This window comes from Bombina bombina, chromosome 11, assembly GCF_027579735.1.
Source record: "Bombina bombina isolate aBomBom1 chromosome 11, aBomBom1.pri, whole genome shotgun sequence".
Classification (NCBI taxonomy): Eukaryota; Metazoa; Chordata; class Amphibia; order Anura; family Bombinatoridae; genus Bombina; species Bombina bombina.
The window spans coordinates 151,801,175-151,816,682 of NC_069509.1; the positions used below are offsets into that span (position 1 = coordinate 151,801,175).

At 39.9% G+C, this 15,508-nt stretch overlaps 1 protein-coding gene across 3 annotated transcripts in view; it reads right to left on the bottom strand.

The window, feature by feature from the left end:
* Positions 1 to 15,186, bottom strand: part of MAFK (MAF bZIP transcription factor K) — a 53,035-nt gene extending 37,849 nt beyond the window's left edge. The window contains exon 1 of one of the 3 annotated variants that reach the window (XM_053694884.1): positions 15,060 to 15,186. The gene's annotated coding sequence lies outside the window, so the exon portion shown is untranslated. Of the gene's footprint in view, positions 1 to 3,554; positions 3,645 to 14,996 lie in introns of those variants that run through there. The other 2 variants (XM_053694886.1, XM_053694885.1) reach the window with 2 other exon arrangements.
* Positions 15,187 to 15,508: the final 322 nt, after the last annotated feature.

Below are 15,508 nucleotides of genomic sequence, written 5' to 3' on the forward strand. Positions count from 1 at the left end.
GTTTCTAAGCTTATCAAGATATGAGAGCACGTAGCTGGTTGGTGTAGTTGCCAGACACATTAAATATCAGAGGTAAGTGACCCTCCCCAGCACCGTAGACACATTCATTTATTTGCGAAAATAAGGGACAACACTGCTTATTACAAACCCGGCATTTAAATCATTGATGAAAAAGAAATGTAGCGGAGACACTACAGATTTCCCAAGGATGGCTGCCATGGTTACCATAAAAAAAAAAAAAAAAAAAAAAAACAACCAACTTGGAGACTGTAGCCATGGAAACAAAAAAGTGTGTGTGTGTTGGGGGGGGGGGGTAGTGTAAAGCAATAAGGTCTTGAGGGCAATTCTAAAAGAATCAAAAGGGGGGAACAAAACGTTTTCAGTGATTGTAAAAGTATGTGTGTGATTGAAGAAATAAAGTAGAAATATGTATTTGCATCACAGCGTATGAAAAATGTACAGAGATGAATTGTGGGCACTTGAAGTCTGGCAATTCAGGAAAGAAAAAGAAAAAAAGTGTAACAGTAGAATAAAATTGAGACTAGTAGACTACTATAATATAAATCGGCCTAGAATGTGTAAAGCACTGCCTTCTACAAAACTCATGGAGCTGAATATAGGTTTAAAAATATATATATATGTTCAACAAGTAGCCAGACACAAGTATTGACAAAAACAGCTTGCATGATAGCTCTGCAGAAGTACAAAATCATGAAAGTAAGGGAATTTACCAATGATGCACAAGTACCACGTGATATTTCATAATGAATGAAAATGTATAATAAGCATATTTAAATGTAAAAGCTCTGATAGAGACCAGGGTGGTTAAAAATCAATTATCTTAAAAAAAAAAAAAAAAATTGGATTTTTTTTTTTAATTTAAAAAGGATTTTATAAAATAATGTAGCACGAGGCTGTATATTCATGGCTGTAAAGATTATTTTTGTTGGTAAATTCATTCCATTTACAATGTCATGCTCCCCCAGAGGTTTCTGTAACATTAGACATCTTTTTCTTCTATCTATAAGATATCGCCTATTCTTGGTTTTGTAGTTAAATAACATGCCCCTTCTTCACAACAAAAATGTTCTAAAATAAAACATAAAAAGTTGAGACAAAGTGACATAAACCCCATTTTCTTTTTATGATTCAGATAGAACATACAATTTTAAACAACTTTCCAGTTAACTTCTATTTTCAAATGGGTTCATTCTCTTGGTATCCTTTTTTTAAAGGAGCAGAAATGCACTACTGGTAGCTAGCTGAACACATATGGTAAGACAGTGACAAGAGGCATATATGTGCAGCCTCCAATCAGCAGCTAGCTCCCAGTAGTGCATTGCTGCTTGAGACTACCTAGACATGCTTTTCAACAAAGGATAACAAGAGAATGAAGCAAAAGAAGTACATTGAAAAGGTGTTTTAAACTGCATGTTCTACCTGAAAATTTAATTTTGTCTTGACTGTCCCACTGTTCCCCTATGTACTGTACACAGAATGAACCCCCTACTAAGTTTCCAGAAACTCAATGAATAAAAGATTGTTTGGTGTGGAATAGATTTGCATATGGACCTTAGTGTGAGGAGGGAGGGACAAGCAGTAAAAATGAAAGTGAAACCTATATTGCTATTGTTTTGGTTTAAATAAACAATTTAATGGTTATCATTAAAAGGTAATTATTTGTCTTTAGTTAAATATGACTAAATTGTTATTATGGCAATGATTATTTTTCTCCTTCCATTAAAGTACAGCTGAAAAGTTGATCAAATATGACTGATTAGCCTAATAAACTGGAGATAAGTATGAAATTATTGGGAGGTGATCTATGTATGTCTAATGGAATAAAGCTAAAATCAGTAATTTTCGGATAGAACTGGAAAAATTATCTGAAAAGTTATTCTAAAAATTACATTTATGTAGAAAACCATGAGGCTTACTGACTAGCAATCAGTAGTCACACACCCCCCCAGTAGACACTGATAACATTTACAGAAAGTGGTTATATCAACCAATATTAGCTTAAAAGTAGATGCCTATGTACTTTGCTAATTAAATAAAAGAGCACTGTTTTCATTGTAAAACAGTTTTCATTACAAACACTTACAAATTTGAGTACATAAAATACATACATTATAATACAATTTAAAAAAGATGTCAAATACATTTTTAAAGTAATTGTACAGTAAATAACCACTTACACTAGACAAAAGTATCACAAATATTCAGGTCTAATAGTTGTCTGGGCAAATCATTTTAATGCAAGAATTGTCTGTCTGGAATAGCTTTTTTTGGAGACTGAACGTTTTCTTTATTAGGTCATCTTTGGAATACATTACAATTTTAACAGAAAAATGTAGAAAATAAATTTCAATTCAAGGTACAAGTATGAAAGTACAACTCCACACACTACTTTACAGTACAGAACATTAATGTGTTTAACCTAATGCAATTATGACCCTAAACTAAATTTGATCACATTCAGCATGTTACAAGAGCTACACTTAAAAGGGACATTATACACTATTTTTTTTATTTGCATACATGTTTTGTAGATGATCTATTTATATAGCACATAGTAGTTTTTTTATATGTATAGGTGTGCTTATTTTTAAATAACATTGCTCTGATTTTCAGACTCCTAACCAAGCCCCAAAGTTTTAGGAGAATACTGACATATACCTACTCCAGTTTGCTTCTGTTTATGTAAAGGGTCTTTTCATATGCAAAAAAAGGGGGGGGGGGGGGTCTGATATTTTCCACTTGCAGTGGGTTTTCCACCTACCTTTTCATCAGAGCTAAACTGAGAGCTTCTAAGCAGGTTTTTAAACAGTTTTATACTGGATTTTTATATCAGTATCTGTGCATCTTATTCTTTATAGTAGTGTCTATTAAATGCAGTTATATGAAAATTGGTGCATATTATCCCTTTAAAAAAGGCACTAAAACACATATGGATGAAAAAGATGTGCTTTGTCCCACACTCCCTAGAGTGGCCAAAATGCCACATCTGTAACCTAGCTTTTCAAAGTGCTGCAAATTACCTAAACCAGCTGTTTGATTAGCAGCAGGTTACAGAATTTGCTTTATGGCCTCTCCAGGGAGAGTGTTTAAATGTCCTTTTAACTTAATCCAAAAAGTCTCGCTAAATTTATTTAAACACAAAATTAAGAAATTGGTGTTTTCATAAAAAGATGCAAATCCAGTTTCTCCTAATTATGGAATAAACATACATAACAGCAATTTAGAACTGACCGTCACATTTAGAAGCCGGAAGAAAAATAAAATAAAAGCTACAGTGCTGTGCGGAATGCAATTTTTATAAGCTAGAGTAATATTTCAAGACCTGTGGACTTCTTGATGCATGTTAGTTATATACACATAAAATACAAAAATGAAAACCTGAAAATAAACAAATACAAAAAAGGATGAAAAACATACCACCGGCTTGTTGTTGGACCTTGTACTAATGCACTAACCCGCTATCTCCTCATTGAACCACTCAAATAAACCCAAAAACAAGACACGTTTTGAAATCCAGAAAGGTCAATGCTCACCTGTTAGAGGACTGATAACCTGGTAGCAGGTAATGTGTAAATAAGCTGCTGGGGCCCTGTTCCCTGTGAAGACATTGCATGAGTACACCCTCTCTGACACAGGAGGAAGCTACACTAAGGGAGGCCCTCCAATCACTGGGTGACATAGCAATGCTCTGAGTCATCCGCTGTTTACAGGCTGTGCAGAGAGCTCACATTCCCACACAGCCAGACCAATACTCCCCCATCTTCCACGTGCAGTCAGACTATAGTAACATTAAGGGGAAATCTCTCAGTGCTTTAAAACGGTTTTAAAGGGTAAACTACACTATAGTTGGAGTATGCAGTGATCAGCATGTGTGTGCGTAATCTTATTAAAAACAAAAATAACTCTACTTTTGTTTCATTTTCAAATTGACTTGGTTTCCTTTAATCCATACTGTTTGTGACCCAAACAGCAAATTAAATGAGAATGGTTTATAATCAACATTTTAAATGATGCAATTAATCGCGATATGAGGCTATGCAATATCTAAATCGCACAAGGCTGTAATTTTTTTTAGCAAAACAACAGAAAAGGTCAGTAATGTCTACGAATGCTCCAGTCCAGCCCAGCCCAGCAACAGCACTGATCACTTCTCTAGGGGGTCAGACCAAGAAGTGACACATCTGTGTCACAGCACATAACACAGTCCTAAGGTGTGCACAGATATAACAGGTTGCAATGGGAACAAGCCACTTTTTTGAATATATAATTGCAATTTTTAATGCAAAATATTTTTAAAAACATACGGAAGTTGCAAATGTTTAAACAATGTGTCGGGGGTGGCTACCTCGCTGAATTAAGGAGTTTTACATAAATCCAAAAGAAGCTTTACATAAGTCACTAATTCCTTGAATGAAACAGTCATTTGCACATTGACTACATCAGTAAACACAATCCATTCAACATATATAGCCTTCACCATTTGAATTAACAAAATAAAAAAAAAATCTGACAGCTTTAGAGGAAATGCTATAACATATTTCTCTTCTGACTCACTTAAGGGACCTTGCCAGAAAATGAGGCTACAGCAACAAAGAGGCATAGAAGGGAAAAAACTAAGAAGTCTCATGCAAAGCTCTCAGAGTACATCTTTATTGTTTATTATGCCTAATTGTGGGAGGTAGATGTTGCAAAGATTTAGTGCAAATAAAGTTATACAAATTGTAACAAATCTAAAAACATAGGAAACTGCATACAGCATAAAGGAGAGATTGTGCCCCAACAAGCTAATATTTTATTTTAGGGCAGAGAGTAAAACATACTATGGACTAGTAAGACACTTTGCTGTAGAAAAAGCATAAAAGTGAATCATTGGTAACCGGTTTTAAAATATATACAATCTTGCCAAAGCAACAAATGTTATACAGTGCACTGTTTATTTCAATTTTACAGTAATGCTGCAAGAATGTCAATTCATGTGTATAGTTTACTTTTAGTGATGTCGCGAACCTAAATATTTGGGTTCGCAAACGTCGAACGTGAACTTCTACAACTGTTTACTAACGGGCGAACCGCCATAGACTTCAATAGGCAGGCAAACTTTAAAACCCACAGGGACTCTTTCTGGCCACAATAGTGATGGAAAAGTTGTTTCAAGGGGACTAACACCTGGACTGTGGCATACCGGAGGGGGGATCCATGGCAAAACTCCCATGGAAAATTACATAGTTGATGCAGAGTCTGGTTTTAATCCATACAGGGCATAAATCACCTAACATTCCTAAATTGTTTGGAATAACGTGCTTTAAAATATCAGGTATGATGTTGTATCGATCAGGTAGTGTAAGGTTACGCCCGCTTCACAGTGACAGACCAAACTCCCCGTTTAAAGGGACAGTCTACACCAGAATTTTATTGTTTTAAAAGATAGATAATCCCTTTATTACCCATTCCCAAGTTTTGCATAACTAACACAGTTATAATAATATACTTTTAACCTCTGTGATTATCTTGTATCTAAGCCTCTGCAAACTGCCCCTTTTTTCAGTTCTTTTGACAGACTTGCAGTCTAGCCAATCAGTGCCTGCTCCCAGATAACTTCACGTGCACGAGCACAGTGTTATCTATATGAAATACGTGAACTAACACCCTCTAGTGGTGAAAAACTGTGAAAATGCAATCTGAAAGAGGTGGGCTTCAAGATCTAAGAAATTAGCATATGAACCTCCTAGGTTAAGCTTTCAACTAAGAATACCAAGAGAACAAAGCAAAATTGGTGATAAAAGTAAATTGGAAAATTGTTTAAAATTACATGCTCTATCTGAATCATGAAAGTTTATTTTGGCCTAGACTGTCCCTTTAACGCACCGCAAACAACCGCAAACAGTCCATTTGCACAACCGCAAACTCCCCATTTGCACAAGGTTAGATACCAAGCTTGCCACGTCCCGTTCCTTGTCCTTACTGATGTCATTGAAGGTCTCTTCCTCCACCCAGCCATGTACAACACCAAAAGTCCCCGAAAGGTGACAACAAGCCCCCTGGGACGCCTGCTGTGTTTGGTCTTCCACCTCTGACTCCTCTCTCTGCGTTATTATAAGGTGTGTTAAGTAGTACTATTCCTATCAGTTTAATCCCTGTTACGTCCCCTATCAGGGGACGTGTATATGCCATCGATTTTAGGAACCGGGATATGGAAAAAGATGCTTGGTCGGTCCTCCTACTTCAAATTTGGGGCACTGCGCGTGCAATCTAATGTGCCACCAGATAGGAATAGTACTACTTAACACACCACTCCTATCAGTTTAATCCCTGTTATGTGCCTTTTTTTTTGGTTTGTTTTTTAAAGCCACAGTGCAGCACCAGAAGCCAGAAAAATTAGGCATGTACACATGCCTGAAAAATTAGGTATTGTTGCAACCGCTGCTGTAGCAGCGGCCAGAAAAATTGATGTTTGTTTCCCAGGCAGAAAGTGCTCTAAAACATTGCGGCTTGAACCCTAGTTGGTGGCGGATAAGTCACGCAAGTCATCCGGCATTCAGAGATAAAATACAGCAGCGTGTGGACCATTTTTAGCCCAAGGCAGCTCATCTCATCAGGCCTTTTTTAGTAGAATGTATCGCCCACTGTCAGTCCCTTCTGGATCCATCCCTCATTCATCTTAATAAAGGTGAGGTAATCTAGACTTTTTTGACCTAGGCGACTTCTCTTCTCAGTGACAATACCTCCTGCTGCACTGAAGGTCCTTTCTGACAGGACACTTGAAGCGGGGCAGGCCAGAAGTTCTATCACAAATTGGGATAGCTCAGGCCACAGGTCAAGTCTGCACACCCAGTAGTCAAGGGGTTCATCGCTCCTCAGAGTGTCGAGATCTGCAGTTAAGGCGAGGTAGTCTGCTACCTGTTGGTCGAGTCGTTCTGAGGGTGGACCCCGAAGGGCTGTGGCGATGCGTAGGACTTAAAAAGCTCTGCATGTCTGTAAAGCGTCCTGTCCTTGCCGGCGTGGTCGTGGGAGGAGGAGGATTACTTTCACCTCTTCCCCTGTTAGATTCCCGTTGTGCTGTGACATCACCCTTATACGCTGTGTAAAGCATACTTTTTAATTTATTTTGGAACTGCTGCATCCTTTCCGACTTGCGGTAATTGGGTAACATTTCAGGCACTTTATGCTTATACCGGGGGTCTAGTAGCGTGGACACCCAGTACAGGTCGTTCTCCTTCAGCCTTTTTATACGAGGGTCCCTCAACAGGCACGACAGCATGAAAGACCCCATTTGCACAAGGTTGGATGCTGAGCTACTCATGTACCGTTCCTCGTCCTCAGTGATTTCACTGAAGGTATCTTCTTCCCCCCAGCCACGTACAACACCACGGGTACCAGATAGGTGACAACGAGCACCCTGGGATGCCTGTTGTGGTTGGTCTTCCTCCTCCTCCTCCAAGCCACATTCCTCCTCTGACTCCTCTTCCTCACAATCCTCTTCCAGCGTTGCCGCAGGTCCAGCAAGCGATGCCGATAAGGCCGTTTCTGGTGGTGATGGTGACCACAACTCTTCCTCTTCACGCTCATTTACGGCCTGATCCAGCACTCTTTGCAGGGCACGCTCCAGGAAGAAAACAAATGGTATGATGTCGCTGATGGTGCCTTCGGTGCGACTGACTAGGTTTGTCACCTCCTCAAAAGGATGCATGAGCCTACAGGCATTGCGCATGAGCGTCCAGTAACGTGGCAAAAAAATTCCCAGCTCCGCAGAGGCTGTCCTAGCACCCCGGTCATACAAATAGTCGTTAACGTCTTTTTCTTGTTGGATCAGGCGGTCGAACATTAGGAGTGTTGAATTCCAACGTGTCGGCTGTCGCAAATCAAGCGCCTCACTGGCATGTTGTTTCGCCGCTGGATATCTAAAAAGTGCGCCATGGCCGTGTAGGAACAACTGAAATGGCCACACACTTTCCTGGCCTGCTTCAGGACGTCCTGTAAGCCTGGGTACTTATGCACAAAGCATTGTACGATCAGATTACACACATGTGCCATGCACGGCACATGTGTCAACTTGCCCAAATTCAATGCCGCCACCAAATTGCTTCCGTTGTCACTAACCACTTTGCCGATCTCCAGTTGGTGCGGAGTCAGCCACTGATCCACCTGTGCGTTCAGGGCGGATAGGAGTGCTGGACCGGTGTGACTCTCTGCTTTCAGGCAAGTCAACCCCAAGACTGAGTGATACTGCCGTATCCGGGATGTGGAATAGTACCTGGGGAGCTGGGGGGTGCCGTTGATGTGGAGCAAGACGCAGAAGACTCCTCAGCCGAGGAGGTTATGGAAGAGGATGGAGTAGGAGGAGTAGAGGAGGTGGCAGCAGGCCTGCCTGCAAGTCGTGGCGGTGTCACCAACTCCTCTGCAGAGCCACGCATTCCATGCTTGGCAGCCATCAGCAGGTTTACCCAATGCGCAGTGTAGGTGATATACCTGCCCTGACCATGCTTTGCAGACCAGGTATCAGTGGTCAGATGGACCCTTGCCCCAACACTGTGTGCCAGACATGCCATTACTTCCTTTTGCACAATCGAGTACAGGTTGGGGATTGCCTTTTGTGCAAAGAAATTTCGGGCGGGTACCTTCCACTGCGGTGTCCCAATAGCTACAAATTTTTTGAACGCCTCAGACTGCACCAGCTTGTATGGTAAAAGCTGGCGGGCTAAGAGTTCAGTCAAGCCAGCTGTCAGATGCCGGGCAAGGGGGTGACTTTGTGACATTGGCTTCTTACGCTCAAACATGTCCTTGACAGACACCTGACTGTGGGCAGATGACCAGGAACTGCTCAAGGCGAGACACGGAGTGGCGGATGGTTGAGAGGGGGCAAGGAGGACAGCAGTGGTTGACGTGGCTGAAGATGCTGGACCAGGAGGAGGATGGCGGCTTTGAGTTTGTGTGCTGCTTCTACTCATGTGTTGATCCCATAGGCGTTTGTGATGTGCGATCGTGTGCCTTCGCAAAGCAGTTGTACCTAGGTGGGTGTTGGACTTCCCACGACTCAGTTTCTTTTGGCACAGGTTGCAAATGGCATCGCTGTTGTCAGAGGCAGACACACAAAAAAAATGCCACACTGCTGAGCTCTGCAAGGACGGCATTCTGGTGGTGGCAACAGCATGCGTGAAATAACCATGAAATAAACATCCGATCTTAATGAAATTTTCACCACAAATGCTTTGAAAAGATTGCACACAAATTTTCAGATCAATTAACCCCTTAATGCCCAAACCGGAGCTAAAAACAGCAGTTAACCGGTTATAAACACTACAGCACGATGCCACAGCCTCTACTGTGGCTTTTACCTTCCTTAGGGATTAATTGAAGAAGAAATGAGCCTCTCTGAGGTTTCTGGACTCCACACGTGAAGCTGCATGGACTGTCTAGTAAAAACAACTGCGCAACTGAGGAGCGAAAATGAGGCCCCCTCCCTCTTCATTCCAGAGTGATGGGGCCTTTGAGATAGGTTAGGTGTCTAATAAAGTGCCAGGCGAAATAACAAACCCCATAAGTGTTTTATAAGTCTAAAAACACCAGATTCATTTTGAAATCATGCTAATAAAGCAATCGATTAAGCCCAAAATAGTGTCAACCAGAATTAAGCCCTTAATCTAAGCCATCATTTTATACAGAGTCTGAGAAAAATGGCTTACTTACCCCCGTGGGGATTCCTGTCAGTCTTCTAGCATTACTGGGTCTTGTTAGAAAAATGACTGATCATACCTGAAGCAGTTAAGCCTGCAAACTGTTCCCCCCAACTGAAGTTCTCCGGTATTCAACAGTCCTGCGTGGGAACAGCAATGGATTTTAGTTACTGGTGCTAAAATCATATTCCTCTCAGCAGAAATCTTCATCACTTTCTGCCTCAGAGTAAATAGTACAAACCGGAACTATTTTAAAATAACAAACTTTTGATAGAAGAAATAAAAACTACAAATCTAACACCACAAACTCTTTACCCTCCCGTGGAGATGCTACTTGTTAGAGCGGCAAAGAGAATGACTGGGGGGGGCGGAGCCTGAGGGGAGCTATATGGACAGCTCTGCTGTGTGCTCTCTTTGCCACTTCCTGTAGGGATTGAGAATATCCCACAAGTAAGGATGAAGCCGTGGACCGGATACACCAATGTAAGAGAAATGATATTTTATTAGCGAAATCTGCATTTTTAGGTCATGGCTGGGAAAAATCCCTTTAAAAGCCTTGAGTATTTTATCTTATTTAATTTGCTGTGGCTAATTAGGGACAGATAAATTAACCCATGTACCAACCACAAGCAACACTGTAGGACGCCAGAGTTCTGAATTCCACAGAATGGACTCAAGCTTCTAAAATATCTACTACAATTTTCAGATTTCGGGCTCCATGTACTAAGCAGCGAATGCTGCTCCGGAGCCCTTGCGAGCCTGCTTCCCGCAATGTAAGAAGTGGCGGTCATTAGACCTATTCGTCTTACACCCTACCCACCTCTGAGGTGGCAAAGGAAAATCATGAGAGCTTGCTCGCTCTAGGCGATTGGCAATCCCTTCTCTCACGCGAGAGAAGGGACGTCATTACACACTCCCTTGAGTGTGTAATGATACATATGGGCTGCGGATCCTGTTGGTCCGCTGCCCGTATGTAGTGAAGGCGAGTGGACAACTTCTCGAATTGAGAAGCTTGCCCACTCGCTTTTTCGTACATGGGCTCCGAAAAGTTATGTTTTCACTGTGTATAATTCAACAGGGAATTCAGTTTTGAGTTTATAGCCCCTTCGATCAATATTGACAAACCAAATTACACTTTGTTTTTGTTTTGTTTTTACAGTGAATAAAAAACATCAGAGCTACACTGGTGAAATTTGACAAATAAAAATTTGCAACATAAATGTGACTTTGACCAGGAGCTATGAAAACCTCTCTGAGTGAGCACATTACTAGTGAAGTCATCACCAGGGGTTATCACATTTATTTCAAAATTAGGAGACATAAAGGATAATGGATTCAAGAGCTAGTCCTAAAACTTCTGACCAACAGTCCAAGAGGAAAGGAAAAGGTTTAAAACCTTCACCTATTTAATATGAATAATTTACCTATTTTAACGTCTAGATCACAGGCATGAAAACACCAGAGCTTCTCAAAAGGTAAATTTGAAAGGCTAAAGGGACGGCAAAATGTAACTTTCATGAATCAGATAGACCATGCAAATTAAAAACAATTTTCGAATGTACTAATATTATCAAAATTGGCTTAACCCCTTGAGTGCTAATGACGGCTCTGAGCCGTCATTAGCACTCAACTACTTTTTTCCAATCTGGGGGCCCCCACCAGCTCCTACCCCGGCAATCAGGCCTGTATAGTGACAGGCATCGCCGGGGCTTCCCGTTATGTGTGGTGACGCCACTGCACAACTTTATTTAAAATTGTTCATTCAAAGTATAGAGAAAGGGGGCATGCTGCTTAGAAACCCTGTATCTCAGGGATCTAAGCAGCTACAGACCCCCAAGACCTACCATTGGAAAGGTAATCGCTTAACCTTTCCAATGGTATAAGTCTTGGGGATCTGGGGGAAAAATTAAAAAAGTTTTTTTAAAAATAGTAAAAAAAAAAAAAAAAAAAAAAAGTATAAAATTCAGCTTAGCACTCAAAGAGTTAATTGTCTTGGTATCCTTTGTTGAAGAGCAGCAATGCACTACTGGGAGGCAGCTGAATACACTGGGTAAGCCAATAGCAAATGTGTGCAGCCAACAATCACTAAACTTGTTTCCAGTAGTGCATTGCGGTTCCAGAGCCAACCTGGGTATTCTTTCCAGCAAAGGATATCAAGCAAACAAAACAAAAATTGATTATAGAAATAAATTGGAAAGTTGTGTAACCTCTTGATGCCATTATGACATTACATGCCGACCTAAGAGCGCTGAGCTTGAACGCCATTAGAACAGCATGGCAAAGTTCGGCCTGGGGGGCGTCCCTAGCAGCTTAGGCAGTCCCCCATGATCCAAACCCAGCCTTTAAATCACATGATCGCATCAACAATCGTGTGATTTTATTTTCACCAATAGTGTTCCGATGTTAGCACTATTATACATGAATGAAGGTTAAAATGGCATACTCTGTATCATAAGAGGAAGGTATGCTCAACAAATAATCCTTTAAAATGAAAAACACAGATGTGTGAACATCCTAGAAAGTAATACAATTTTAACAAAATTATTATTATTACTACTGCTACCTGTACTTAATTTAGATTCAGTCAATTAAGCGACCTTTGCTTTCAGTTGCTTAACCAAATGCGACAATAACAAAACAAAAAAAACAAACACATGGGTGTGGTGCAAAACCATGACTAAGCGTAAAATGTACAAAACTGACGCATGTGTCTGAAGCCACAACTCCCAAAACACATGTTTATATATTTAGCATAGGCATTTATATTCTCATGCATGATATTTACATTACACAAACATAATATAGCACATGCATGTTTTACTACACATATGTTGTTATATTGTTTTGTTCTCCAAATAATATAGCATAGGAACAAAGGAGGCTGTTTCAGTGTTAGGTTATAAAGGGGGATGATATTAATGAGACATTTTTAAGCAAAATATTTTGTGGCTTTATATCTTCAGAATAGGTTTGCTACATACACTTTGCAACATACACTGTGTTAAGAAGGTTGTTTTGTTTTTAAACCGATCACAGTAGTTTACAATTTTTATATGCATATAATATACACCTTATGAGAATACGCAGCCACCAATAGGAGAGTATGCTCATTGCTAAACTTGGTTGACAGACAAGAGCTGTCATGGTGCACGTGCTCCAATCCAACTCTTACAAAAGCAATGAAATCAGTATTTTTCTTTAACACAACAATGCTGGGGCTAGATTGTCCCTTTAAAAAAATGCCTTATATTCAAAAGTTTATAAACACAGTGGCAAGTTACTGGCGCATAAAGTCCCTAACATAGGAAGGTGGGAATTCCTTTAGCATTAAAAAGGGACATGAAACCCAAAATGTTTCTTTTGGGAAACAATTCAGCCCCTAGGGTTCTTGCAAATGTATAACAGTTATAAAACGGATGCCATGCATTACTCCATTCCAGTTTTAGGGATATGAAATACAATTTTAAAACATTTCCAATGTACTTCTATAATAAAATGTGGTTCATACCCACGGTATTCTTTGTTGAAGAGATACCTAGGTAGACGTCAGCAACACTACATGGCAGAAAATAGTGCTACCATCTAGTGTTCTTACAAATAGATAACATTCTTGCAAAACCGCTGCTGCTTTTCAACAGAAGATACCAAAGGCGTAAACAAAATTTTAGTCATTTAGAAAGTTGTTTAAAATTGTATACTCAATCTGAATTATGAAAGAAAAATGGTGGTTTTCGTGTGACTTTAATTTTGACAGTTTACATGAACTAACAACCTTGCAAAACAGTTAACTGTGCACTTTATCTCTGCTTCCCATTATATAACAAGTAAGCAACCAACCATATATTAGCAGCCAGTTTAGGATGCAAAGTCTACAATTTACTCCCGTAGTGCAATTATGCAGAGGGTGTAAATGTAAGGCTAAGAGTGCAGAAGCAGTGCTTACATAATATTACATAACAGTGACATAAATGTTACAAACAGAAAAATAAGTCAGAGAACCACAAACTTTTTAAGAATAAAAATTCCTTTTTGTAGTAAAAGGTGAACGTGGCTATAAATAGAGATATATTGTTACAAATAAGTGTGCCATGAACTGCTATTATAAATGTTTTAACACTCTCACTGCACTATTGACCCATATTGTGTTGGAGGTTTCTCTCACTTAAAGGGACAGTATACACTCATTTTCATATAACTACATGTAATAGACACTACTATAAAGAATAAGATGCAGATACTGATATAAAAATCCAGTATAAAACTGTTTAAAAACTTACTTAGAAGCTTTCAGTTTAGCTCTGTTGAAAAGGCAGCTGGAAAGCCCACTGCAAGTGGGAAATAAGACCCTCCCCCCTCTTTTGCATATGAAAAGGCCCTTTACACAAACAGGAGCAAGCTGGAGAAAGTAGCTGACGGTATTCTCATAAAACTTTGGGGCTTGGTTAGGAGTCTGAAAATCAGAGCAATATTATTTAAAAATAAGCAAAATTATACATTTAAAAAAAAAAAAAAAAACGAACTTTAAGGGCTTTATAAATAGATCATCTACAAAACATTTATGCAAAGAAAAAATGAGTGTATAATGGCCCTTTAAAGGGCTGATAAACGTAACTTTTGTTTTGTGATTCAGTTAGAACATACAAGTTAAAAAAAACAAAACCTTTACAAGTTACTTCTATTATCACATTTACTTATGATATTCTTTGTTGGAGAGCATACCTAGGTAGGCAGTGTGCATATATATGGAGAACTATATATGACAGCAGTTTTGCACTAGATGACAGCAAAATGTAAAACATTATTAAAAGCATTCTTGCAAAATAGTGCTCCAGATCCATGCATGCTCCTGAGCCACCTACCTTATTTTCAAAGGATAATGAGAGATCAAAGTAAATTTGATAAGTACATTGAACAGTTATTTATTTGGTTTTCATGTCCCTTTAAGCATTCCTATTCAGGTTATCGGAGTTTAAAATGTATATCAAACTATATTAATATAAACTCAGCGAGTAAAACAATCTAATTACTATGAGAATGGATCAGTAAACTGTGTATATTTGTGAGTCACAGATATAGCAAAGCAAGCCATTCTCTGACAGGAATCCCTCCTCAGTTCTGCTGACTTCGCCCTGTCATTCTTGCTACGTCACCACACGTGTGTTCTCGGCAGTCAGGACCAGCTTGTTGTGTTGCCGTGAGCGGCCCGTCAAGCCGTGACAGTGATATAGCCTATGTCACCCCCTGACATCCCCGAGGCCTATGCTCTGACAACTTAGTGACTCACACACACATATCACATCATACCCAGGGGGTCGGAGCTGTCATGTGGGGGGATAACACCAAGCAGCCCACTTTTTATCTTCTCACCTGCGGGGCCGCGCGAGGACTCGGCGTATTGTGAGAGGAGCACGAGCCTGGCTCTCGAGCCTTCTCTTTTACCACCACCACCACAACAACAACCACCGATTACACTCTATTATTTCCGGGATTTGACGTCACCAGTGACGTAGTGTCACATCACCGCCCCGCCTACCTACCTCGGCTTTCCATTCACTCAACTCGAAGGCTATCGGTGACGTCAAGTGGCGGGAAAGGAGCATAACAGAGAAGGACTCTTGAGTTGTGGAGGTGGTCTGAGGAGGAGCTCAGTTAACAAATACTCGCTCTTGTGTTCTGGGAAATAAACATAAACATTAGGCAACCACACACTAATAAATGGTGGTATTATATAAATTAAATGTAAGTTGTACATCCCCTTTAGGTAAAATAAAAAGTTCCCTTAAAACTTACAAATTAGTGACTGTTACAATATAAGT